General features: G+C 44.1%; 1 protein-coding gene across 9 annotated transcripts in view; it reads right to left on the reverse strand.

Moving 5' to 3' along the window:
- FYN (FYN proto-oncogene, Src family tyrosine kinase) overlaps window positions 1-22,468 on the reverse strand; it is a 140,308-nt gene extending 117,840 nt beyond the window's left edge. For 6 of the 9 annotated variants that reach the window (XM_030033820.2, XM_041127478.1, XM_030033799.2 and 3 more), the window contains exon 1: window positions 22,055-22,468. The gene's annotated coding sequence lies outside the window, so the exon portion shown is untranslated. Of the gene's footprint in view, window positions 1-21,998 lie in introns of all 9 variants that reach the window. The other 3 variants (XM_030033822.2, XM_041127473.1, XM_030033837.2) reach the window with 2 other exon arrangements.
- Window positions 22,469-26,670: the final 4,202 nt, after the last annotated feature.

A 26,670-nucleotide genomic window follows, 5' to 3' on the forward strand; every position in this document is an offset into this window, starting at 1 on the left:
AAAGAAGTGAAACCCTCAATACTGTGGGCATCTATCATCTTTTCACAGCGTTTTTGTGGCATGGACGCTTTGGTCACACAATAGTACAATATGTACTATTGTAATCTTGCTTAAAAGCATCTTTCCTGGACTCTGAGGCAAGTGGACTAGAGCTGTATTTCATCCTTTTTTTTTTTTTATTGAATATTTTTTTCTTCACATGCTGTTTTAACAGATGAGTGCCTCCAAAATGAATTGCAAAATGAGTACATCTTCACAAACACACACTACTGCAGTAAGCCAGCACAAAACCAGCACACTAACAATCTTAAATAAAAAACAAGCACAAAGACAGAATAAGACCAAAGGACTGGACGGTCTGTTTGGGAAACACTCCCTGCAGCTGGAGCGAGAGAAGCTCCACGCAGCGCTAACATCTGCACAAGCTGGAGGGAGAATTTATTTCCCCCTCTCCCCAGAAAGAAACAGAGAGAGAGGGAGAAGAGGAAATGGCAGACGGCAGATAATCTCTATTTTACACCGACAGACAAAATGACAATGGAAAAGACCACTGTCCTCTGGAGACCGCAGGAAACCAGTCACAGGATGTGCCCCTTCCAATTCAGTAAGTTAAGTGTACGCTCTGGCTGCTTGTGTCCTGAAATACAAATGGATTTTTCTTAAAGTTGCAACCACAAGCAGCATCACATTTGCTGACCCTCTTACTATTTGTATGTTAAGAATATGAATGTATTCTTAAATAAATATACGTATATTTCAGTCTAGAAGCAATGATACAAAACCTGTTTGATATACGTATAGCACCTATGACCTGGTTTACTTTGTTTCATTAAGCCCAAAGAAGAAAACCTCTCACAGACATATCTGACCTGTTTTTTTTTTTTCTTTTTAAAGAGGAAGAAACAAAATTGCAAATCCAAATTCCATCAAAAGGCTTTCATGTAACCTTTTCTCAAAGCACAGTATAAATGTTTACCCACCTCTCAAAATGTCATCAACGTTGTGTTGGGGACACACAGTATGGGCACTGAACCAGCTTTTATTAATACAATAATGTTAATGGCACAGGAAATGGTTGGGGTTTTTTTCTTTTCTTTAGACTCCTTAAAGTGTTTAATCAAGTGTCCAAATACTTCTGACCAAGGGCTTTTCAGGTTTTTCAGTGGAATTTTTTGCTTTTTTATTATAATTCATAAGCAGCTTATACAAGCACACCAGGGATTATATGAATCAAATGTTATTTTGTGGCTTTAAAAATATTTTTACTTCAAATAAAAATCAATTGCCAAGCAAGATCTCTCCCCTAACCTCCACTCACAATCCTTTCCCCTTTCCTTCTAAAAAACAAGGTGGTAGTAACAAAAAAAAAAACCCCAAACAAACACCCCCCCCCCCCCCCCCCCAAAACCCAAAGGGAAAAAAATTACTCTTCCCCCTGTAAATAAAATAACTTTTCAAAACTCTATCTGATAATTTATCAAGTCTGTCATGCTTAATTTAAAAAGTCATTATAACACTAAAAACCAGAATTTTTTTAAAAAACAAAGAACTTAACTTTTCCTTTTTATTCATACTTATAAATGTGTAAAAACTCTTCCACATTGCCAGCTGTTCAATGACTGCCTTCATGCCTTATATTTCTTTGCACTCTGTCAGTACAAACAACGAAAAAATTTCAATGCACATTTAGCAAAGGATTCATCTACAAACACCTCATTTAGCAAGTGAAAGTCATATGTGGTTTCTTCCTTGCATGTCTTCTGTGCATCCTATAATATCCTTACCAGCACAAGTGCATTTCATAGTATCCTATCACCCCCATTACAAGCATTCCAGAGATTTATATATTTCCCTGAAGTCTCTTGCTGAGAGTCAGAAAAGGATGACAATGACTGGATGAGTTTGTGCTTCAACATGCAGGGGGGCCTCCAAACAGTTTTGAAAAAGTGTTTTACCCACTTACTTTTAAACAGAAGATAGACTAGGTTATAAAGTTAAGAGAAATTAACCTGAGAGCATTAACTCTCAAATGAGATGAGGGAAGTGAGATCATAGGACTGGAGCTCTTCACAGAAATTCATGAAAAGGGGTGGTGATGGTTAATTAAGATTGTGCTGATAAGTGTCAAAAGTCAAGTTCTCAATTTCCCCTACACCTTTCAAGTATAATTAGGTTTAAAATAAAACAGAGTAACAGTGCTGACAGACACAGGATCGCTTGTTTATGTTCTGACTCTGCTTTGTGTTACCTGCAAAGGACAGTAAAGTTTAATATATATCCATTAAAGAGTTGCTTTGCATTCTTTAACTGAAGGGCTCTTAGCATGGTACAGACCAGACTCCTAACTACTAATGTTCGGAAAAAAAAGAAAAAAAGACACTTTGGTCACCGAAAGCCACATGGTATTAGCCAGAAAGTTAGAAAAATAGAAGTCTTGAGTCGTAAGATGCTGCAGGGTGCCAGGCTTCCTCACAAGGTAAGACACACGGTCTCTAACCCACTCAGGAAGCCGACCTGTGGCTCAGACCATTTCCCCCCCAAGCGTACAACACCGTCCCACTTGCAGGAACAGAGAGATGGGGAGCCTGCAAACGCCTACAGCCCGAACAGCACCGAATTTCCATTCCGCATTGTGCCTTTCTGGTTTCTCGCTTGCACAAAGGCTGGTTTGTCATCTTTGCCACAAGCACTGCAGGCAACAGCGAATTAGTGCAGTTCACATGTGCTGACTTGCAACACCAGTTAGTAGCAAGACCTCTCCAGTTATCGAGTGTGCTGCCTCATACCTGAACAATATAAAGCTTCACTCCTCGGCTTTCGCTCTCCCCCATGTCACTGCAGATTCATATTCAAAGATCAATTACACCTATTTGCATGACAAAAGTATTAAGCTTATGAAGACATGCACGCAAACACTAGACTTTCCAGAGCTGTTACGGGTTGTGCCACTTGCGTTTACCTGCCTTCCCGCAACCTGCCCGTGACTTCACTGTGATGCAGTTCTTAATTACATGATCACACAGAAAGTTTTCCATAAGAGCACAGTCTCCTTCAGTGCCTAAAATGGCTGATGCTTATTCAATGTGGTCATTTAATACTTTTTTTTCTTTTTGACATTCACTGTCATTTCATAGAATACTCTTCCCAGCCTGCTCTGAAAACACAACCGGTTCACTCATGGGTCCCTGCACTGCTCAGCGCCTGAGCTTTCCCTCACAAAGCATGCATTTTTTTATAGCATCCTAAGACACCAGGAGTATTATGGGCACTTTATGACAAAGAGAAGATAAATTCAAAAGTGTTCTTTATTTAGGTGCCCAGTTTGAGACAACGGAGGCCTGACTATTCAGTATACTCACAGCAATGAGTCCATTGACTTCTTTTGCAGTTGCACATACTCGACACTTCTCCAGTCACCCCACAGTCTATTAGCATGGCTACGCAGAAAAATAAGTCACTTTTCATAATGGCGTGTGCTTAAGTGAATTCTCTTTCCCAGATGCCTAGCAGATCCTTGCCTTTTCCTTCCTACAAACTTCCCCACCTCTTTCACGTGGTACCTCCCAGCTCCTGCAACAGATGAAGCTGTGATTCAGCAGGATCCAATCTCTCCCGTTACTGTCTCTGCTCCTGCACACGCTGAAGGAAGCAGGGTTCTTCTCACCTGAACAGTCCAGCATCACATCATGCAACTAAAGCCCAAACTGTAACACACACACACTAACGCTGCAAGCACTTACGTATCCTTGACTTAACAAAAAAAAAAAAAAAAAAAAAACATGGAAATGTTCTTTGAAATGAGGCTATTTTAAGACTTAAAAGCAAACTAACCTTTCCCATCCCCTGAGAAATTTTCATCACATGAGTGCCTGTGATTAATCGGCAGGCTGATGCACAGTCTCTCCTTTTTAAGCTCAGGGAGAAACTGGAAACTTCATGCTGCTTCTACGTCTGTGCTAACTAGAATTGAGAGGGAGGGCAGGGGGGTACACAACTTCATTTATCAACAGATTTCATGGGTTGTTGCTACCAGCAGAAGGGAAGAACCCAAGCCCTCAAATCCTCAGTTCAGCTACCTCCAGATCAGACAAACCAGACTCTGGAATCCATGACTTCTTCCTTGACCTGCTTGAAAGTCTTTTCCCTGCCATGGCCTATGCAGAGAGGCTAGAGAAATTGGTCAAGTTGATTAAAAAGGAGAGAGAATGGGAAGGGAGTACACAAGCAGCCTTGAAGATGGAGAAGGCTTTTACAAAGAGGCAAACTCTGCACAAAGTGACAGTGTATTTCACCAGCATAAGTAATGCAGGCAGGAATAACAGACAGGCTTTCAGGACCTGTGCCCTTTCAGTCTTCTGCTTCTCCACGTACACTGAAGATAATAGAGATGCTCTGTACGAATACTGATGTCAGCTGCATATTAGAAGCTCTCCAATGACTGAAGTGTAGAACAGAGCAGTTGGGCATGTTGGAGACTCTCCTTCCTTGAATCCTCTGGGATTCATTAATGACCTGTATTCACTGTGTCCGAACTTGTACCGTTAGGGCAGGAATGATTTAAGATCCCTCCCCATCCTAAGTTTCTACGATGCACAACTTTGTGCCACACTCTGAAGCTGTCCTCAGAAAAGCAAGATTCATAAAACCTTACCTTGCACCCGCCCGCCCTTATTTCAACATGCCTGTGTGCTTTGTGGTTTAAGACCTAGCCTGAGTCAAGGCTGATTTAAATACATACATGTTATGGCAGTACTGCATACAGACACTGCAAAAAGCCAAGTGAGATACTTGGTAGAGATTATGGGCAGGCACTCCTCCCACTTAGCACCCATTACTGAACATTGCTGATGTACACGCTCTGACAGCAGCCAGAAAGCTTTGGGCACATGTTTGTATCCGAGCTGGCAATAAAAGACTATTCTTTGCCCTACCAGTACTTCGGAAAAACAGTTTTCCTTACAGAAGCAGTAAGTTATTAGCATAGACGTATTGGCAATACTTTAGGAGCAACACATCTCCAAACACTTCACTCTCCTTTATGAGGAATGTGGCAAGTCTCTCTCAAAAAGCAGCAGAGCTATTGCAACTGCAAGCTCCTCACTCTCTGAAGTAGCTGTGAAATGATCTGTTCTGGACATGTATTAGCAGCCTACACAAATATACAACACAGGGAAGATAATAAAAACAAATTACTATGTACATGATATTTTCCTTCTAGACACTTCTGCATAGCAGTTTAGGTGAAGACAACTGGGGAGAAAAGAAGGAGTTGTGCTGGAAGCGAGTAACCACAGCTAAACCTACTGGAGTTTAGGGTGCCGTCCTCTCTGTGGTGAGGGTAGATGTCCACACCGTATGTGCCAGCAGCTCAGCCAGCCTACAGCTGTCAGGATGCCTTTGCACTAAAATGTCAGCCCAGATACTCTAGAAACAGCAGTGTGGACAGATACGCACACCCCCCTTTACCCTTTTCACCAAGGGCAGGGCCAACACCCCAGACTGAGTAAGCTGCCCAGGCGTGAGCAGCCTGTGATGGGCAGACACATCCCTTCTGCTCTCTCACAGGGCTCCTGTACTTAACAGGAGGGTAAAACCAACACAGACCATGCCTCAGTGTAACTCTAAGGGTCCGACCCAGAGCTCTGTACAGAAAAGCACTACTTAATCGTGCCTATGAGGGTGGCAGCCTCCGGCAGAAAGGCAAGCCCCAGACCAATAACACATTTAAAAAATAAAAAAAATAAAATAAAAAAAAAAAAAAAAAAAAAAAAAAGGCAAGCACTGCCAAATCTTGAATATATAGAGCCCTCACATGGGCAGATAAATCCCTTTCACTCTTATCAGCTTAACAAAAGAAAATATCAAATTAAGCCAAGGTGGCACAATTTGTCCTGACTTACTCAATGAGAACTAATGCAGGATGCTTACCCACAAAAAATTGAAAAGAGTAAGACATTATTAACAAAACTGACAAATCATCTGATGTTTAACAGGAACTCCCAAGAAACACCAAGTTTCTCACCCCCCAAAAATTGCAGCAATAGGTTTCTTCCTCTCCCCCCACTCCTCCTTACTTCTTTTTCTCTAGAAGATGCATTTATCTTGAAGTCCAGTAAAAGCAGAAGTGCAGAAAAAAGCAGTGTGATAACTGGTACCTTTGTTGCTGTTGAAAATGCAGAATGAATATGAAGGGTCAGAGCCACTCTAAGTGAAAAGGGCTGGCCCTAGTCAAAACTGCTAGATTAAAATGCAGAGATAGAACCCTTAGCCTAGAAACAGAACAAAAAGTTTTGTCTGCTCCCTTTTCTTCTCTTTTCAGTCCCAAATTTCTCTTATACCAAACGGTTCCATAATTGTCACTGAAATCAGACCAGCAAGACCTTAAAGGGACCAGGCAGACAGTTCCTGGAATGGAGAGCAAGAGATACAAATGAAACTTCACTTTTAGGATGTCAAAAATTCCTAGGAAGAAGAGATTGAAAATTAGTTTTACATATGCTGTGTATTACCCATGTGAATTTAAATATAGTAAGGCATTATTTCTGGTTACACACAAGTCAACCATTTTTCTGACAGACTTCAGGAAGAACATTACTCAGACACAGATGTCACTAAAATGCTGCGACTGACTGGTAGAGCAAGTCTGGGAGATTGCTGGGTATGTCTAGAAGGCAAACTGGCTATCAGGTTTTAAAATCCTCTACTGAGCATTACAAGTTCAAGCGGCTTGGGTTACTTTTGCTCTATAAAAGTCTGATAAATAAGCCTAGTGACAAAGATTCTGCATTTTTTTAAAAAATTGTCACTTCTGGTATCGAGCAGCTACATTTCTGAACTTCCTAGAAAAAAGGGTCACTGAATTTAAATACCAAGTTGTAATCACCGGGCCAAGGAAGCTTTGTTTCCTACTGATGCGTGTTCCTGTTCACCCCCTTACTTCCTAGTCGCTTGGATCTTTGAGCCTTCCCTTTCACCTACCCTTTTCTTCCATGTCTCCCGGTGCCCTGAGGAGATGAGAGAAGAGCTACGGCTAGTCGACCAAAACATACACGCTGAGTCAGTTTGGCAGCACTCAGTTGTCTGACATCCATAAGCACTGAGTTTGACTGTCCCTCCAGGAGGGTTAAAAGCATGGTATCTCCTCTGCATACCTGCCTCTCCTGAAGAAAATTGCTCATGAAGATAATTCACAGCCATCTTCAAATTTACTCCAAGAGATCAAAAGGCTCCAAGTTTGAGGGACAAGTGAAAGAACTGTGTAAGGTATATATGCCTACAGGAAATCCAGAATATACAAAATCCATGCTTTTAACATTTATTTCTTTTCTATATTAAAAACCACACTATAGTCTTTAATACTTTTTAAATTTTGCAATATACAGTCAACTGTATTGTGTGGTCTCTCACACTACAGCAAGAGGGATGGGAGACTTGCAGGTACAGTTTCAGGAAGCCACAAAAGTGGCATAAATCTTCAAGTATTCATTATGTAGGCCTGAAGAATTTATTCTACTTTATATTATTAGGCTTAGTTTGTTTGATAAATATTCTTCCTAAAGAAAGCTAATTTGTACACAGAGAAAAAAAGAAATGGTATTAAAAAACTGAAGCAAAGAAACCCAACCCACAGGTGCCAACAAGGAACTTAAAATTTATTTTGGGAATTCTGGCAACTCACCATAAATGAACTCTCATAGGAATACCAAAATTAGGTTAGCAGTTTCTTGTTAAAATCAGGTAAAGAAAGAAAGAAAAAAAAAAAGAATAACTGCTGCCCAGAAGGCTTATGCTGTTTTTTCAGGGCTTAGCCACTGCTGACTAGTAAAAATCATCATCCAGGTCTTTCTCCCCTTGAGACAAAAAGGGGTCAGGTTCATTCTTTAGCATGTTCTCCTGCTCCCCAAAAAGCCAACCCCCAAACCCAAAGAAAAAACTGTTTAAAACCAGTTATCTATGTATACAGGCAATGACACGTACTATACCTCTAGTCCAAGCATGTGGCATGTACTCAGGCTTCAGTGCACCAGCAAATGTAATTTCCAAAATTAAGGTTTAGAGATTAAGTTATGAGACCCTCCCTACCCCCCTTTGTTTTGTTTTGTTTTAATACATTGTATCCCTTGCTTTGCCTCTTTAGCAAATGTGATAATTGGTTTTAAGTTGCTAAAAAGTAATTCTTGACAAGATTGATGCTTGGAAATTCCTACAACAAAGAACCAGAGGGAATAAGGAGACACCTTAAACCAGCAGTCAACACCTGATGTGCTTAGGGTCAAAAACTAAGGAGCTGCTTTTCAAGCGGTAAGCCACCACAAGCTTGTCAGAGAATAAAGTCGCAAGAGGATGGAAAATGGAAACAAAAAAATCTGACTCACATCTATAACATAAAAGGACCATTTCTGACATTTTTGGTTAATACACATATTGCACACAGGCAGTGGGTGTGCTTGAACAGCCCAAGATCAGCTATCTGGGAAGGAATCCGCATCTTCAGGAGGGTATGGTATTTGGCTGGGAAGGGGAATTGGTGGGCTTGTCTGTTTGGGCAGCACTGCTAATGCTTTAACTATTGCAAAACAGAGGAGAGAAAGTGGTTTTAAATTACTTATTCCTCCTAAATAGCACGCTGGGATGGCCTCAAGGGCCTCATACTGAGCAATGCCCCACTCCTTTTACAGAGGCCTTTGCGTCTTTAATTTTTTTTTTTTTTCCAGAGAGATTAAAAATTATATACAAAGAAGTCACTGTACTGCTTGGAAACATCTGCCAACATTAACAGAAGAAGAAAACCGAGAACGTTTTTAGGATCAGCCTCTATTACACCCATCTATGTACCAGCAGTTTCAAAACAGCACATATTAGCCACAAATCAACTGTACCAACTAGCCTTCCAGACAGCGCAATCAAAGTACATATATTAAAAATACCTGAGTCAAACTGGTGGAACCAATCTTCAACATGATTTGAATATCTTAGATTTAATTAGAAGGTGTTAACAAGCACACACACACATTGATTCCATAAGAAAAGGACAGCAACCTTTGAGATCTTCAGTGGCAGCTCCCACCAGTCTAGGTTAGATCTCAGTGGCCCCATGAACACATGTAACATCTCCAGCTCCAAACTCCAGCCCCTTCTTCCTCTCCTCCAAAACCACTGCAATATTTAAATATTTTGGGTTGATAACACTTGCTTCCAGTCCTACCACCACCCAAACTTTACTCAAATGAGTGGTCAGGGAGAGGATGCAGCAGACCAAAGGTGCTGGCATTGTCTGGAGTAGGTACTGATCTCCTGTGCTCAGTTCTGTTGCCTCATCCCCCAGAGTTTCTACCAAAATAACATGCCTTACACTCTTTGGAGAGGGACACCTTTTGTGACTTCTCTAGTTTGCTAACAATAACCTAAGTTGTCTTGCATAACCGGTTTAAACAAATATTAAGTAAGTACAAGCTGATATACATCCCCCTCATCTTCCCACTGAAACTATTTTACTCAAGCTGCCACCAAACACCAGAAAGCTGGTGAGCTTTTCACACGACTTAAAGAAAAACTGGAACAAAAATTCAAAATGCTTTAAATTCTCACCATCTCCCCCACAAGAGCTTATATATGGCACCAAGCGACCCTAGTTTCTGACTAAAATAAAAGCAAATAAATAAAAGCACGCAGCCTCCCGAGATGGTCAACCTCACCTGAGCAGCCTTGGTGAGAGCTGTTCTCCAGCACTGCCTATAGAACCTGGGGAAGGTCTGTGTGCCAAGGGGTCCGGGGTGAGCATTTATTACTGTCAACAGGCAAAACTCCACATTGCTCCACATACTATAGGGATCAGTTTAGTAGTAAGCCTCTGCTTTGGTATAGCTCTTGCACACCATCCTTCTGCCACACAACGATGCCTGCGTAACCTGAATGAGCTGTGTAACCCAAGGTTCGTTTCCATACCAGGAGGGGCTTCTTACCTCTGAGCCCCAATCAACTCAACCTACAATGACAACTGTACAGAGTGAAAATATACAACTAATTCTCTGGGGTAGGGCAAAAAATAATCCATCTTTTTATTTTTTAATCGCCGTGAATATAAGCAGTTCTGCAGCATTATGATCGGAGCATTGTGAACACCCATTAGTTCAAGGATAAACAGCTCATTTGTGTTGGGAGATGAGAGGATTTGCAGGGAAGGCAAGGAAGGTGAGCAACAGAGAAGACTGAAGTAAGTAAGCATGAAGACAGGATTGCTGTAAGCAGGGTTGTGGGAACAAAATAGGTGAAAGAGGGACCTCTCAAAGAGCCTCTGGCAGTCACAGCCAGTGCCACAGAGCTAGAACAAATACCCAAAGAAAAATCACAGGAGGAAAACAGTGGTGGCAACAGCCAGTGTAGGAAGGGAGACTTTGAAGAAGTTCCCTGGTGGGGACAAATACTGAAGGGAGAGGGGAAGGGAGAAAAAAAAAAAAAAAAAAAAAAAAGCCTGACAATTCCCCTCCCTCGTCCACCTTCCCAGCTCAAACCTCTCCACCACTGCTTCCTTTTACACCCACTGGGCTTTTAAGGCTTCTTTCTTCTTTGGTTGTACCAAGATCCCCGAGAGGTCCTCAAGGCACAGCAACTGTTCAGCCCAGCCTCCTCCCTCACTGAGTCAGTCAGTATTCACTCCACACCCCAGACACTTACCTTGCCACAGCTTTTTGGGAGCCAGAATTTCCTAAGCTAAATACTAATATCTTACACATTAAAGCAGGCATATGCATGTGGAAGATTTACACCTTCAGCTCCTCTCCCACACTGGGGCATGAGGACATCTGAGCTAGGTGATGTGAGCCACACACTCCTCGAAGCAGCAGCAACTGCAGGACAAGTCCCACGTGCATGGGCTTGGTGGTGGTTGTGGATTTCTCTTGTATTCCAAATGTTCTGATTTTTTTTCAGGCAAACATTGATTTAAGTACTTAAGCCATTAATCACAACATTTTCATTTTGTGTGTGCTTGAAAAAAAATACATTAAAAAAAAAATCAAATAGTGAGGAAGATTAAACCTTTAAAAAGCGGAGACTATAGGTAGTCACATGTACTTCAGTCACCTATAATAGCACAACTCACAATGACAGAATCTCAGAAATCTAGTGGAGAAAAAACACCTTCTGGGTATAAAATCTTAAGCATGTGTTACTGTCCCACAGCTTCTGTAAGGCTCATCTGGGTGGAATACCTGTTATTTCAATCCTCATATTTGCTACCAAACATTAACTTTAAAGTGGGTAACTTAGCTAATAACTAAAGTACCGCCAGGAAAACAAACATAATACACACAATGCATCTCTTTGCATATGCTGTTTACTATGCATTTTCTTCACTGTTTTACCAAAATAATCACTGTGATACAATCTTACTGCTTCAGGTTATATAGCTATATGCAGCGTGAAAGCCTGGTGCAAAAATTCACTACAGGGAAACGGAAACCTTTACAGTTTTGTGTATGCAAACACTGGTTTGGTCATCTGCTTCATGTAATTGAAGCAAAGGGTCATCTCTCTTCCAGCTCTTTTTGAGGTGACAGAGAAGCCTACAAGTACTCCCCTGCAAGGGAGAGTTTCCACCACTCCAGCTCCATGGAAGTGAAGACAACTGACAGCAACTGAAGATCTGGCACCAAATAAGCAATTTAATTAGCAGGCAGGTGGAGGGAAGTAATTATTTCTCTCTATGCAACATTTGTGAGACCACATCTGGAGTACTTGGTCTGGTTTTGGGAGTTCTGGGAAAAGAAAGATTGACATGCTGGAGTGAACCCAGTGGATAGCCACCAAGATGCTGCAGCACTTGACGTATGAAGGAGAGATCGAGAGAGCTGGGTTTGTCCAATCCGTCTTGGGAGATAACTCAAAACCTGACTGGACGAGGCCCTGGCTTTGAAGTTAGACCCGGCTTTGAGTTTAGCCCTGTTCTGTGCAGGGAGATGATTTCCAGAGGTCCCTTCAAACCTAGATTTTTCTGTTTAAATTTTAAAAGGAAGAAGAGCTCATCTCAGAGAAGGGCTATTAAAAAGTAGTTTAATAGAAGAACTATTAAAAAGTACCTTTAGATGAGAAATCTGTTAGCTCTAGAGAGAGCTCAGTTACAGAAAATTTTTTACAATATGATTGGAGGAAGCAAAAAAAATATTGTAGGTGATCATTCCTTCAAACAAAACTAGGGTTCCCCCCCAGGTTTAAAGTGTGATGTGAAAGACTCCAAAGCTACATACTTGTCACGATATACACAGGTTTAGCAAGTTCCCATACCAACAATCATAAAGTAAATCTACATGATGCGGTTTGACTGCCATTTTCAAGATATTTTCTCAGAAATTATACCTCACAGTGGCAACATATTGCTGATTACGGAAGAAATTCTTACTATCGCAGTTTGGGGCGACTACATTATTGGCAAACACAGATCTTATTTCCCTTGCAGAGTTGATCATAACCGCATTGTCTTAAGATCTGTGATATTTCACTTTTGGAAGAGAGTGACAGCACTAAGAAATCCACAGAAATGTATTTACACTTCAAAATTAAGTTTGAGACAGCAAGCCCTCTAAACCAGTTTACTTTGAAAAGATCTCACTCATCAAGAGGTACTCTCCCACTCTCATGGTGACATAATTTGAACAGCGATTGCATACTTCTTTAAAAAAAGAAGACTGAAAATAAACGCTGCATACAATTGCAGCGCCATGTCATTTTAAAGCTTGTGGGTAGCTGTTATAGATGGAGCTCCTGAGGAACAAAATCACTCTCCTTCAGCAGGGCAGATAATGTTGAAAAAAAAACCCAAAACCAAACCAAAACAAAACAAAAACAACCCAAAATATTTCTTCTAAGTTTTGTAGCAATTTTTCAAAAAGCTAGTTTGAGTAGGTTTTGGTGCCGTTAAAATGATCATTCATCTACTTAATCCATTCTTTCAGGTCATCACTCTTACGAGTCTTCTTTTTTGTGTCAAAAAGTAAAGTACAGCCTCTACAGCACCACACATTGCTGCACAGATACACTCACAACAACTAGGAACACATCACAGTGGTTCTGGAAGCGGTGCAGGCACATTAGCACTGCTCCTCCCGGGCTGCTGGGGCTATCCTGACTCTCACGCACAAGCTTTTCTGTCCACCTCGGTACAGTGCCATGCAGATGTATCCCGTCTGAGGCCTGCTCTACCCAAGGAAGTAAAACCAAAGCAATGCTTTTTTGACCCACCGTCCACATTCAGGTCCAGATTATTCTCAGCACAGTCCTGCTGTGCCACATTAGCTCTAGAAGGATGACAACTATCTTTTATAAGACACAAACTTACATGACAAATCATGGAGGAGTTGACCACAAAAGCAAAATTTGGCTGACTTGTTTAACACCTACAGCTAAACAGTCAGCTACATAAAGCAGAACTAACTCTTTTGCATGGGAGGAAACAAAAAACCCCCAAACTACGTAACCTTACAACAGTTCAAATTAAGACTTGCTGAAAACATAGCAAGAGCACAGACAAGGTCACCTTACCCTTAAAGAAGTCACTGAATCACTCTGATGCCAGAGGAAGCATACAATTTAAAAAAAGCTTATAAATGAAAGAAGTTTTTTAACCTTTTACAGGACTGGCAGCAAATTGTTCTGAACGTCAAGTCATCAAGTAGTGCAAACCGATGCTCTGTCCTGCCTGCAATGACTGAGGAGGAGGAAAAGGGACACAGTCTTCCCTGTGCACTTTGTCCGCAGACCTATTTGTTCCTTTTTGGCAGCCCCACTTGAACATTAGGACAAGGAGTTCTACAGTTTTTAAGCACGTCAGTAATGCTGCCCTAAGCAAGACAGACAGTTAATGCCCATCTTCTACCCCCCCCAACGCATGCAAGGTCATTTTTGACCTTCAGATGTAAAGGGATGTTTCTTCTACAAGGTCACATCGTTTAGCAGCTCTCTTCTCAGCCAAACTTTTGTGTTTGTTACATTTCCTACAAAAAGGAAACTCCTACAGAGGTGGTCAAAAGAACTGAAGCCAACACTATGTGTGGTTTTTTGAGAGCATACAGCCTGCTGCACAGAGTTAAATCTGGCTCTTCAGCTTGCCAGCTTCTGTACACTGACCTTATGCCAATTGCAGGCTGATGGGCTTACAGAGTTTTTCAACAGTGATTACAGCTAATAAAATGGGTTGCATTAAACACGTGTTTGATTTTTTTTTCTTTTAAAGGTGGCTTGCCTCAGTCTTTCTGAATAGAATAGAAAAGAGATTAAAAAATAAAAATAAAATAAAAATCCAGTTGCTATTCCTCCTCACCAGTCCAAAGTATGAGGTCTTATGTCCATTCAAAGATACATGGACAACTTAATATCTGGGACAAAAGGCCTGCATATTCAGCTAAAGGCTTTAAATGAAAATTATGAATGACCCTAGATACTGTGCTATTCAAAGGATCAGCTTTAAATAGTTTTTTTTCCTTCTTGAGGAGTGAAACCAGCAAAACATTATCAATGAATTTGGAAATGGGACCTAGAATGTCTCTTGCTGAAATCACCAATTCAAACGCTGCTTGGAGTGATAACGACCAGAAATTTCATAGTCTATTGGCTATCTCGCAGCCAAATCCCTGAAGGAAATTTAGGAGTTTTCAGTTACTTCCCAGGAAGGCAGACAGGCAACAGAAACAGCATTTTTGCTGGTCTTCAGACAAAAACCTTACTGGATGTGGGCTTCCCCTCCGTAATCTTATTATTCAGACCTGCCCATTTCAAAGCGTGCAAGACGACCTGTCCACAGAGAGGTCTAAAAACATGCAAGAGGTCATTAACCTCACCATAAAAAAAACCTCCTCCACCATTAACTTCACCACTAAAAATAAACACTGAGTATTTACATATAGTTTAAGACAAGAAACAGTCTAATTGCCTAGTCAGACAATAGAGGTTTTCATTCCGAGTCTTAGAGATGCTTATTTTTCCTGGAAAAAATATATCATTGCTTCCTAGTGAGAGGCTGCCCACAAAGAAAAACCCAGTCCCAAGAACAAACAAATATTCTTTCTTTTAACGGTCTGAGAGCTGCTTTCTGTTACACCTGCTCTCGTCTCCCCGGGGTAAAGGCAGCTGGCTGTAGGACGCAACCATTGCCATCTTCCAAACAGGGGCATCAGCTGGTCTTACACTAAGTCCTAAGAAATGACCAGGTATGGGATTAAGTTGTCTCAGAAGAAGTGAAAGTACTTCTGTGGAGAAGCGATACAAATCCAGAAGTTAGAAAGTAACAGACAAGCTTCTGCTGTATTTTTTTTTGGACAGTTAACACAGCCCCCAGAGTCACAGGTTGTCGGTTGACGCGGAGATAGCTACAGCCCTCATTAACATAGTCGCGCAGTTTGTACAGGCTAAAAAGAGAGAGAAAAAGTCCATGAGCACTTTTGCTGTGTGCCTCACCGACGGCCCAGAGCCGACAAGAGCTCATTCACCAATGTCGCTGCTAATCTCAGCTCCAGTTCGGTGCCCACTGCTTTCATCTCCCAGCACAATGCCGCGACGCAGCACGCTACTGTGGCTTCTGGCTCAGAGAACTTCTGAACTAACCGGCAACAAGTCTTCTCAGTTGTTTTGGGCAAGAGCATCAACTTCAATTATAATCTCCAGAGCAATTCTGCAGTTTAAAGGTCAGGCACAAAAGGGAAAAAAAACAACATACTTGTAAAAAAAAATTAAAATCAACAATTATCTGTACACTGATATCAGGAGCCAAGACAGGAACTGCATGATATTCCAAAATCATGCCAGGAAAACCTTCAGAGCTGCCTCTTTTGTAAGTGGTACAGCTGCAAGTCAAAGATCAACGTTACACAAGGTGCTCTTTCACACACAGGTTGTTCTAAAACAAGGGAGGTTGGAAGGTCTTTATTAATACAATAAAAAGCCTTCAAATGTATGTTAAAGTTTATTTGTTTAAGAAAACCCACAAATAAAATAATAAAAATTGTAAAGAAAAAGGATGCTAGGAACCACCAGATATGGTCATCTAGAGAACTGTCATGGAACAGAAAAGTTTTTCTTAAAAAAACCCTGAATGGGTATTTAATATTAATCTTCAGTCTCATATCCTGATTAACTTCTCTGTATAGCTTCATATACCAAACTGAGGCCTGACAAGATAAAGATTATCTGGCAGTAATATTTTTATCTTGGAGTCTACCAAAAAGGCTCAAGAAGTATTTTATTCAAATCTGTTAACATGGAAAAACTGGAGCCAAGAGCCAATTTCAAACAAAGATATTTCACCCAAGTCAAGCCAATCGTTTGAGGTTTCCTCCTTCCTTCTCCAAAAAATTGCTAAAGCAAGAGTTATTTGCAAGTTTAAGTGGTGCCAAACACTTCTATTAAAGCAAATGTCCTCACACACACACACACACACACACACACGAGCAGCTTCCTCTGCCAGCTTCAAAACACTTTTGAAATTCACCACCGCGAGTGACATAGCTTTGGTGAGTAAAACAACATTTTTTTCAAGCATTTCTGGAAGCTTCAGTACTTATGGTACATTTGGCCTGAAACGCAAGGTCTCAATTTCAGATTAAAATAAATTGTTACAGCCCTTACACAGCCAAGGCTTTAGATGTTTATCTGTCTTTCAGAGCTCCCAGAGCTGTTGCAAGGCAGCATCGAGGATGCGAGGAAGCTCCTCCCCAGGCCACCCCAAGAGCTTTTGCAAAGCAAAGTGTACTATGCGAGGTAGAGCCTTTGTTCAGGGCTGGCTGCCGATAGTGCCACCGACTAAGGGGCCAGGCATTTTGGGGACAGCCCAGCAAATGCCCTCACAGGATCCGATACTATTAAAAGTAGCTCTGGCTCCTTTGAGGAGCTCTGGCTGGACTGCTCCGTACTTCAAAGCACTGAGCACATCACTCAACAGCTGCTTCTCAACATCCCTCCTTTCTGGTTGTAGCCACAGGGTACCTAAAGCAGGATGGGACAAAGAATTTCCCTAGGCTAGAAAAGGCATCCAGTCATTGCTGCTTCCTAAAAAACCCACCAAAATAAAATAAAATATATAAGCGTAGAGGGGTGACCTTCTCTGTTCCCATCAAAACATTCTCACATCACAGCTGCCTTGTATAGGTCATCATATTAAACCGTGTCTCAATGTGAAGAACATCAACTAACTTGCTCTAAGAATTTAGGTTACAGGCTTAATCAAGTAGAACTTATTACTCATGGATACTCTAGAAAATGACAGTGTGGAACAAGAAACTTTCACAGGTGCAAGACTTCCCTGAATCAGGAGAAGCTGAGCTGGAAAACATGGGGTAACCTCTCCCCATATCACCTTGTCACAAACAACATCAGTAGATCCATTCAAATTGGGATGTCTTTGATACAAAAAGGGAACTGCATTTTGGGAAGGAGAGCAAGTTTAAAATTCATTTGCTCTCCTTTCCCCTGTTGAAAAAGCGATTTCACTCAGGCCATCTAATTCAAATCAGTTGATACTGCCAGGCTAGGTTTTTGATGGCGTTTTTAGATGAAAAACGTCCATTCAAATTCATGGTATACAATGAGTAGAGCTGGTCAGGAAAGATCCAACAGTCACTTTCTGCAAGAAAATTTAGTTCTATCCATACCTAAAAGCTCGTAAAACTGTTGCTGATTTTATACTTCAGTAAAAAGTCAAGATGTCAAAGGTTCTATTTTGTTCCACACAGATGCCAGTATTTTGAGCTGAAGTCCTTGCTTTCGCAGCAAGTTAACATTCAAAACAGTCAGAAGCAAGATGAGGTGACATGTTTTGATTGACTTGAAGTAATTTTGTTTTTCAATTCCCCCAGTAAAAGTGCTGATATTGTTCAGTTTTGTTCCCATTCCAAGTGAAGGAAAGTTCCAAAAATCCTTTACAAAATGCCATTGTTTTCCTGCAGCCAGTGGTAAGGAGAACAAAGGGGTGCTTCTCCTTGGCTGCAAACTCCCATAAGGTCAGGCCTGTTTCTAGTTTCAGGGCTCAAGGACATCTCCCACAGACAGGTTTAACTTGACCAGTCTCAAACTGCAAGGCAGCTTACCTGCCTGAAACCAAACCAACGCTTGAGCACGTTAAGAAGTGAGACTGCCCTACAGCACAGTGCTAACAAGGCCCACGCGCTCCTTAAGGAGCATCGTACGCTTCTCAAATGTACTAAAACAACTTAAGCCTTTCACGTTTCATCTAGACCTGTCATTTCTCAGTCTAGAAGTCAGGCACTAAGGGCAAAACCCATGACAGAATGCAAATGGTAGAAATCCCGATTCTTCTACACCTACACCTGCATGTTTGTCACCTATTGAAATACAAAACACAAAGCTTTTTGTTGTTTTTTTTGTTTGTTTGTTTTTGTTTGTTTGTTTTTTTTTTTTAATTATTACTATCTTATTGAAAGCAGGTTAGGTTTTTTAAACTCTAAGAGCAAGCCACTGTGGTGCCAAGTGAGACACCCAGCAGGCAGGCAGATGCAGCACTGGAGTTTCACCTCCTTCTGAGGCACTTTGAATTGGGAGGCCCTGGCAGCATTTTGCCCAGCACACCGGCCGCTGGGAGCACAGCTCTGAGGCGCACAACATGTTCGGCACGGCGCAGCAAGCAGCTACATCCCTCGCTCAGGGGGGCGAGATCCGCAGGGGTCGCAACCGCCCTGGTAGCTCGGCCTCGGGATGCTCCACACTGAAGCACGCAAACCCTCTCGTGGGTTTTGCCCCAAGTAAATCTCTAACTTGCACGGTACAGATCTGTAGGCCTTTTGTCACCAAAGGAGTCCTTAACTGCTGGACTTCAGTGAGACTGCGTGGGTGAATTAGATTTGTCGGTTCAAGTCCTGGTTTAGGAGTAATGGGTCAAAATACTTGTGAAGACACTTCTACAGGAGCTGCAGGGGTGGGAAAGGGACAGGAGTCATTGGTTTTCTCCCTCTCAAAGGAAGGTCACTTTGACAATACACACTGCCAGCAGCAGACCTGCCCATAAAGCAAATTACAAAGCGCTGTCCATGACACAAACAAACACCATTATTATACATTCAAAGTAGTGCCCAAACTGAATTAAGCAGAACTTTACAGAACAAGTTTGAATCAAATATTAATGTGTGCCCCAGAGAGAAGGAGGAAGGGAAAACACATGCGTGCAACTCTTTCTCTCCCTGAAGTAAAAGCACTATAATGCAGCAAGACAGAAAAATGAAGAAGCTGGTTAAATAAAAGCAATCAGGCATAAGGTGGCCAACAGCTCTAAGCCTTCCTTAACACAACTAAATATATGATATTGTAGGTGTACCATATTACAGTGTTAAATCATCACAAAGGCACCGGACAGTTTTCACTCATCTAGCTACAATTTTATTACACTGTAAATCCTGTGCAGACCATACCATGTCCAGATCAGTATATTCAGCTTAATTCAGCTAAGCCATAGGGCCAATGGCCACAGAGGCCCTCTCCGAATCAGACTCCACCCATGCATTTTCGATGACACTATTCAGGCATTTCATGTAAATGTGTTGTGAAATCTAGTGTAGTATCTCAAAAATAACTAGTTCCTCAGCAATGCTTTATCTCACTCAAATGAAATAGAAATTTGTCAATGGGTCCTAACTTTTAAAGATACTTAAAATGAAAATTATTAATAAGCAACTTCTCTGTACCACCTTCTTCACTTCTGCCTTACATCGACTGCCATGCCCATACGCCAAAGTTGTTTATCCCTCAGTGAAGACATGTATTTATTCAACATCAAAACAATTTCCAGAGAAGCCTGTTCAGGGTTTTATACTTAACTGGTATTTCATGCCACTACATCTTCCACCAGCAGGCAACACAGAATTTCTGAAACAACATGCCTGAAGCATAAACCACAAAACACCACAGCCAGTGGCCTACCATTAGACAACTTCATATTGGAAACTCTTGTTTTTGCCAAAGATGAGCCATGCAGATGAGGCAGTAATTTGTTAGAGGTAGAGAAGAAGCAGGCTTGCAGGCACCCTCTAAGAAGCATCTGAACATTTCAACAAACTGCAGCCTACTACCAACAAAATACAAATTTTTAAGGAATTAATTAGGCAATCTTCCTTTCTCTTTTTCATCAAAATCACAGCTTTGTGGGGTCAAAAAGGCTCAAGAAAGAACCCATTGTTTTTTCCAAGAGATTCCCTTCTTAAAATCGTTCTTAAAAAATTGTGAAAAGGCACCGATCTACTGATGTTCATGAAGTGTTACCAGTTTTCTGAGCATATACATCAAGGTGCTGAAAACTCCTGTATCAGTGGGGGGGCAGGGGAAGGTAACAACCTTTCCACTTTACTGATACTAAGTAAATGTTCAATTGTAAAAGTGAACTTCTCTCCCCTCCAGTTTCCCACTGGGTCATGCAGTGGCTGCAATGGATGTACTGAAAAGTTGGAGATGCTGGCTTCCCTCCCTTCCCACTCTGGTATTTTTCTTCTGGCCTCCTTTGTTCACTTAACAGAACTTTGTTTGAAGTGTGTTTTTACTCCTTCACTGCATGACAAACCCACACAGTCAGAAGACAGGCTTATAAAAACCACAGATCTCCAGCAGGGAGCTCGACGGTGGGTGTAATGTTGGACACAGCTCTCCATTCATCATGCACATTCTCCGGATTTCAAGTTGACAGTGTCCCTTCAGCTTACTGTTCCTCCTCATGGGAGATCAGACAAGTCAACCCTAATGAAAACACTTCCACCAGCATATAAACAAACAGATCTTCACCTGCAATTGTTTTAAGCTTCGGCCACAGAATGCTACTTAAAAAGATATCAAGACCAAAAAAAAAAAAAAAAAAAAAAAAAGATGGGGGTGGGGGGAAGAGATACTGGAAAGTGTTACAGCTGCAGGGATGGTGGAAGGAAGGATGTGGGAGTTCAGGAGGTTGTACGCAAGGAGGAAAATGACAAGGTCTCAGAGGCGTTCCCAGTCCTGTGCATGCATTTCAAAACCCCGTCTGTTCCCACTTGTTATTTAGCATTTTAAGAATCGGAGCGTATCAGAGTGATTGATGAACAACTGCAGAGGGTTGCTTTCCACTCAGCCTAGACGTTCTCCTCCAGCACCAACTCAGCCCTGCCCTGCCCGTCACCACTGAACGGACCAAGGTATCACGGTCTTGTTTTCACAAAGTGACCCCCTTCCCGCCCTGGCCCTCTCCTAGCACTCACGCACACGCAAAATCCACACAGAGCAGAAATAAGCCGAGTTCCAGAAGAAGAAGAGACCAAACTGAGCGTTATTAAGGAGGTCGGGCGACACGTACGCCGTAGCTCTGCAGACGCAGCGAAACGCTGGCACCCATGGTGTGGCGTTTGGTATCTCTTGCTAATCTAAAATGTGGCTGGAAAGGAACTGGCACCAGATCAGCGGTCTCATCTGGGGAGGAACAGAGAGGCTCTAGGGGAAAGACAAGAAACAAGCCTCCTTTCACATCCTACCACCCTTGGGCATTTTGTGCGTCCCTTCTTTCTTCCCTGAAAGAGGCCTTTGTCACAGACGCGCAAATCCTATACGATTTATTTCGGAGGGAGAGAAGGTCTTTTTATTTATTTCCCCCCCGCCCCGTCCCCTTTTTCGCGGTTCGGCGGCAACAAACACAGCCCTGTGCTGCGCCCCCCTCCCCGCTCCCCGGCCGGCGGCCGCGGGGGGGGACACACACACGGGACACGGACACGGGCGACCCCCGGGCACGCAGGGGCGCAGCCGCGGCCCCGCACAGCCGGTCACCGGCGCTGCCCCCGGCCCTCCCCGCGCTGCAGGCCGCGGCCGGCGGCTCCCGGCGGAGGAGTGTGCGTGTGTGTGTGTGTACGTGGGGGGGGGGGGGGGGGGTGTGCGTGGGGGACACCCGCAGCAGCGCGGCCGCCTCCCCTCCCCAGCAGCCCCCGCACCCCACCACCGCTCGGGCGCACAAAGGAAACAAACGCGCCGCAGCATCCACCCCCCCCCCCCCTCACCTCAAGCCTTCCCGCTTCCCCCGGGCGGTGGCGGCGGGCTCCGGCCCCTCCGTTACCTGAGGCAGTTCGGCTCGGCTCGGCTCGACTCGGCTCGGCTCGGCGCAGCGCGGGGCCGGGGCGGCGCCGCCGCACTCACATCCTCCTCGCTCCGCTCCTCCGCCGGCTGCCCCCGCCCGCAGCGAGGGGCGCCGCTCCGGGCGCCGCTGCCTCTCCCCGCGGGCAGACGCGCTGCGCCGAGCCCCGGTCCGCGGTGCGGAGGCGGCGGCAGAACCGCAGCCCGGGCAGGGATGAGCTCGCACGGGCTCTCCGCGCTGCTGCTGCTGCTGCTTCGCCTCCGCTCCGCCCGGGTGAGCGCGGCTCAGGGCGCTCCCCTCCCACCGGGGCTCCTGACAGATGGCGCAACCGCAGCACCGCCGCCGCCCGGCCCCGCTCGCTTGCCCGCCCGCACGGAGCCGGCAGCCGCCTCCGCCTCCTCCTCCTCCTCCCCGCCCGCCGCGCCCCGCCGCGGGGGCGGCCCCAGACTGGCAGCGCCGCCTGCCTATGGCGAGGCGCGGCCGGCAGCCGCCGCCGCTCTGATTGGCGGGCGGCGGGGAAGGCGGGGCGGGCGAGGCGTCCCCTCAGCGCCCGCTGGACGCGGCCGCGGGGAGGGTCGGGGCCCCCGGGTAGCCCCCCGGGTAGCGGCAGCCGGTTCGGGCGGCTCCGCGGGAGCCCGGTGGGGCCGTGCCGGAGGCTGCGCCGGGATGGCCGGGAAGAGGAGCCGGGGGAGAAGTGGAGGGAGAAGAAGGGAGGAGGAAGAGGCGGGGGGGGACCCGGCCGGCCCATGGCGGGGGTCGCGGCCGGCAGCCGCCGCCGGAGCGGGTCACGGTGGTCCGGGCACCCCGCCGGGCGGTCTCGGGGAGGCGGGAGGCGGGAGCGGATCGTCTGAACATCCCCGGTGAATGGGAGAACAACCTTAAGCAGATTACGCCTCTTTGTGAAAGACGGCGCCTTGTGTTATTATTACGATTCTTTTTATCCCTAATTCTTGAGATTGGCAATAGTGGGTTATATTCCATTTTTCGCGTTTAATCGCCGAGTATTTCAGCCGGCCGTGTCGGGAGGAGTGTCAGCCCCACCGCGGCCATCTTCCAGGGGCGTACCTGCTGTCCCCACAGCCCGGCTGGGCACCTTTGCTGGGGCTTCGGCCTCGCGCGGTACCCAGAGACGTGGAGGCTCGGCTGTCCTCCAGCCGTGGCACACCTCGCTCCACGGCCGGGTGATCGGAAAAGGTCTCTCTGCACACTTTGTTCCCTTCAGGTCCTCGGCAACGCCGTAACTCCTCTCGACATTTCTCAAGGTGTTCGCGTCCACCTTCGATGCCCGCTGAAAGCACCGCACGCTCCAGCTTCAGGTTGCCTCTCCAACACAACCCTGTCCGTGACCTCGGATGCTCCCGTGTTGACAGTTTGGTACATCTCGCTGTCACTCGTCTCCTAGGCTTGGAAAGCTCTTTTGCCTTAGCACTGAAGAAATCGCAGTTTAGGCTCCGATAAGAACAGGAGAGACATGTGAAATACAGATGCAGAGGGAGAGAAGCTTAGTAAAACCTGTTGAAATAGCAGAGAGAACTATCATACAAGTTTTCAACAAATAAGGTTTACATTTCTCTCTCCCTTCTTCTCCCTGGATTTCATTTTTGGCTGCCAGTATTTAACCAAAGAATCATTTCATCTTGATGTTTTGATTTCCTCATGAAATTACAGTTTTACAGGTTCAGATGTAACCTTGTTTCCTATCAGGATGTCTACAGCCATGTGTTTACAACACGGTGTAAAAATGTTTCACTTCTCTGTCTAGGTGACCGCGTAGGTTGTCTGTAGGTGACTCTTGATCATTACATTTCAGGACCCTACAGAGTTTGTTCCACTAATTCATACAATGAATTTGGAGAGGATGGGAATTCCAAAAGAAAATGTCACTCGTGTCACTTCTCATTTAAAACCTGATTATAGATGTATAAACAAACAAAATTTTCAGGCTCCTAGATAGCTTATTTTGAGTTTCCCTCCTAGTCTTTCCACACAAATTGATTTTTAAAAAAAAAATTATTTTACCGTATAGAAGGTATAAACATCACAAGAGTAGAAATGTATAGATCAACTGAAAAACCAATTTTTGCTTTTCATCCTGTTGGGCAATAACAGCAGCTCAGTGGAGAGGTCTGGTTCTGCCTTTCCAAAAACAGCGGGCAGGATCCTGATCCTATGGACTTTGAGGAGCTCAGGCTGCAGCCACTGGGCCAGCAGCAGGCACCGGCTCAGGCAGAACGGAGCTGCTGGCCAGAGAACAGCCTCAGCTGGCCCAGCGCAGTCTGGAGGGAGAGCGGAGTTATGGACTTCCAGCTTGGAGACTGTCAGAACTGCAAATGATGCCTTAATACTCCAGGCTCCTCAGCAAAAAGCCATACCTGGCTCTAGGAAAAGGTGCATTATTGCATGCCCTAAGTTTGCCTTTTTTATGGGCTTATGCATAATCTTACCTCCCCACAAGTGAATAGAGGTTTATATTCTTGGGGATCTTAGGCATCTTGGAAATTAATCAAAGACCCAGATGTTCTTCCTGCAAAAGCTACAGGAAAGAAATGCACTTAATTTTATAATCAATAAACTGGGAATAAAGAATCCTGGTCCAAAACTGTGAACGCTCTTGCTGTGAATTAAAACCAGAATGGCACAATGAAAAAAAAAAACCCAAACAAAAAATAACCCACCACTGTTTTTTGAGCCAAACCAGAAAATAACCAACTAATCAATGAAAGCAGACCAAAACAATATCACACATCAGCCACAGAACTGCTCTAAGCCTGGGCAGATAACTGGCTTGGCAGCATGCCGTAAAAAGTCTGACGCTCTGAGCTAGTACAGCTGAAGAGGACCAAGGTGTGGAGTCAGAAACCAAGTGCTGGTAGTTGCATGGGAAGCATAGGAAGAAGCCTTGGGTTTCCCCTTCAGGGGATCAGTGATTTCTTTAGGATCATAAAGACCAGGAAGAGCTGCTTGGAGTTCCTGCAGCCCCCGTGGCAGAGGTGAGACGTGCTGGAGTGTTGTCTCTGCGTGAGTCGAGCCCGCGCATGTCCACAGCAGCTCCTGCTCGCACAAGTCTAGTTCTCTGGCCCTCACCACCATGGTCTGACCACACTGATATCTGCCTTCAGGAATGACTCAGAAAATCTGACAGGCATCCTCCCAGCTAAACAAAAGAAATAATTAAATTTACCTACATAATACAGGAACAGCTCTTTACATTCACCTCTTACTCCCTTGACTTTTCTAAGCATCTTAGCCTTGAGTCCATAACGCTGTTTTCTCCCACCTTCATCTATGTGGCCTTCCTCCTCATGCCAAACTACTTTCTCCTTTTCTCCAACCTCACCTTAAAACAACTTATTCATTAAAATCTTGAAATAATGTCCACTGAAATGCTGCTTCCCCATCAGCTGTTTTAATGGAAAACATGAAAAATACTGTCACAACTTTAGTTCTGCAAACAGTCATATGTGCTAAGTGATGTGACGTCAAGGTTTTCCCCTTTCCTTCCTATTCCCTGCTCCTGTCTTCCTATAGAGTTTCAAGAAGCCATGCCATTTTTGCAGCTGAGCAATACAAAATTTACGGAGCCTGATCAGGATTTTTTTGTATTAGCAATTTAGCATCTGGGAATGCAGTGCAACAGTCACAAAATGACACATGAGTGCCTACACATGTCAAAATTCTCAGCGGGCAAGAAATCAGTGACAGATATCACGAATGTGTGCTGAATAAATAATAGCCACAGTTTGCACTGAAAGGTAATATTTTGAGAAGAAAAACATGCTGAAGTTTGTAACAGCAAGGAGATGTAAACGCAGCTCTTTTGTAGAACAGGGCAGGACAGCAGTTCAGTTTTCTTGGTTGTTTCAAACCACTGTTGGTAAAACCAGGCTGCCTCTCAGAAAAACCCATCAGCATTACTTGCTGGATTCTTCTGAGCTATAATTTGTAAAAATGAGAACCTAAGAAACTTGTATTTTAAAAGATCCCCAAAGTGGCAAGTTTTACAGTGTCTTTTTTTATCACAAACTTTTTGATTGAGATTACCTTTCAGAAGGATAACCAAATGTCATGTTCAGATTCTTCACTCAAACCAGTACACTAATCACAGAATAATAGGTCACTAATCGGCTTCACCATTTTATATCCTCTCTTACGCTTCCTCCCTTCCTACTTTGCTAACTCGGCAACGCTTCCATTCGTTTTGGTTTTGGCTGTGTGTGTTTTACCAGCTATAGCCTGTCATGTATAGCATATTATAACAATAATTACAGAGTAGTGGGGAAAAAAGGGATCTGAACTTGCCTACAGTATTTTAAGAGGCTGACAGTATTTGCCTGAAACATCCCACTGTGTTTTCAGGAGGTGCTCCGGCTGGGGAGTGCTAAATGGGTTCTGCTGACTCACGGGTGATTACTGCCAGGGGATGCCGAGGTGGCGGGTCTGCCTCTCTGGGGACACGTCTTCGAGGTGGGAACAGCAGCTTGGAAGCGGAAGGGAAGGGTTTGAGCTGAGCTCTTCATCCTGCTTGTCAGCGCTAATCACGCTAATATGCGGAAGGTGAAGGAAGGGTATTGGCAGGGATAGGCAAAGAGTGCTTTGCG

The sequence above is a fragment of the Aquila chrysaetos genome, chromosome 2 (assembly GCF_900496995.4).
Source record: "Aquila chrysaetos chrysaetos chromosome 2, bAquChr1.4, whole genome shotgun sequence".
In the NCBI taxonomy this organism is placed as follows: domain Eukaryota; kingdom Metazoa; phylum Chordata; class Aves; order Accipitriformes; family Accipitridae; genus Aquila; species Aquila chrysaetos.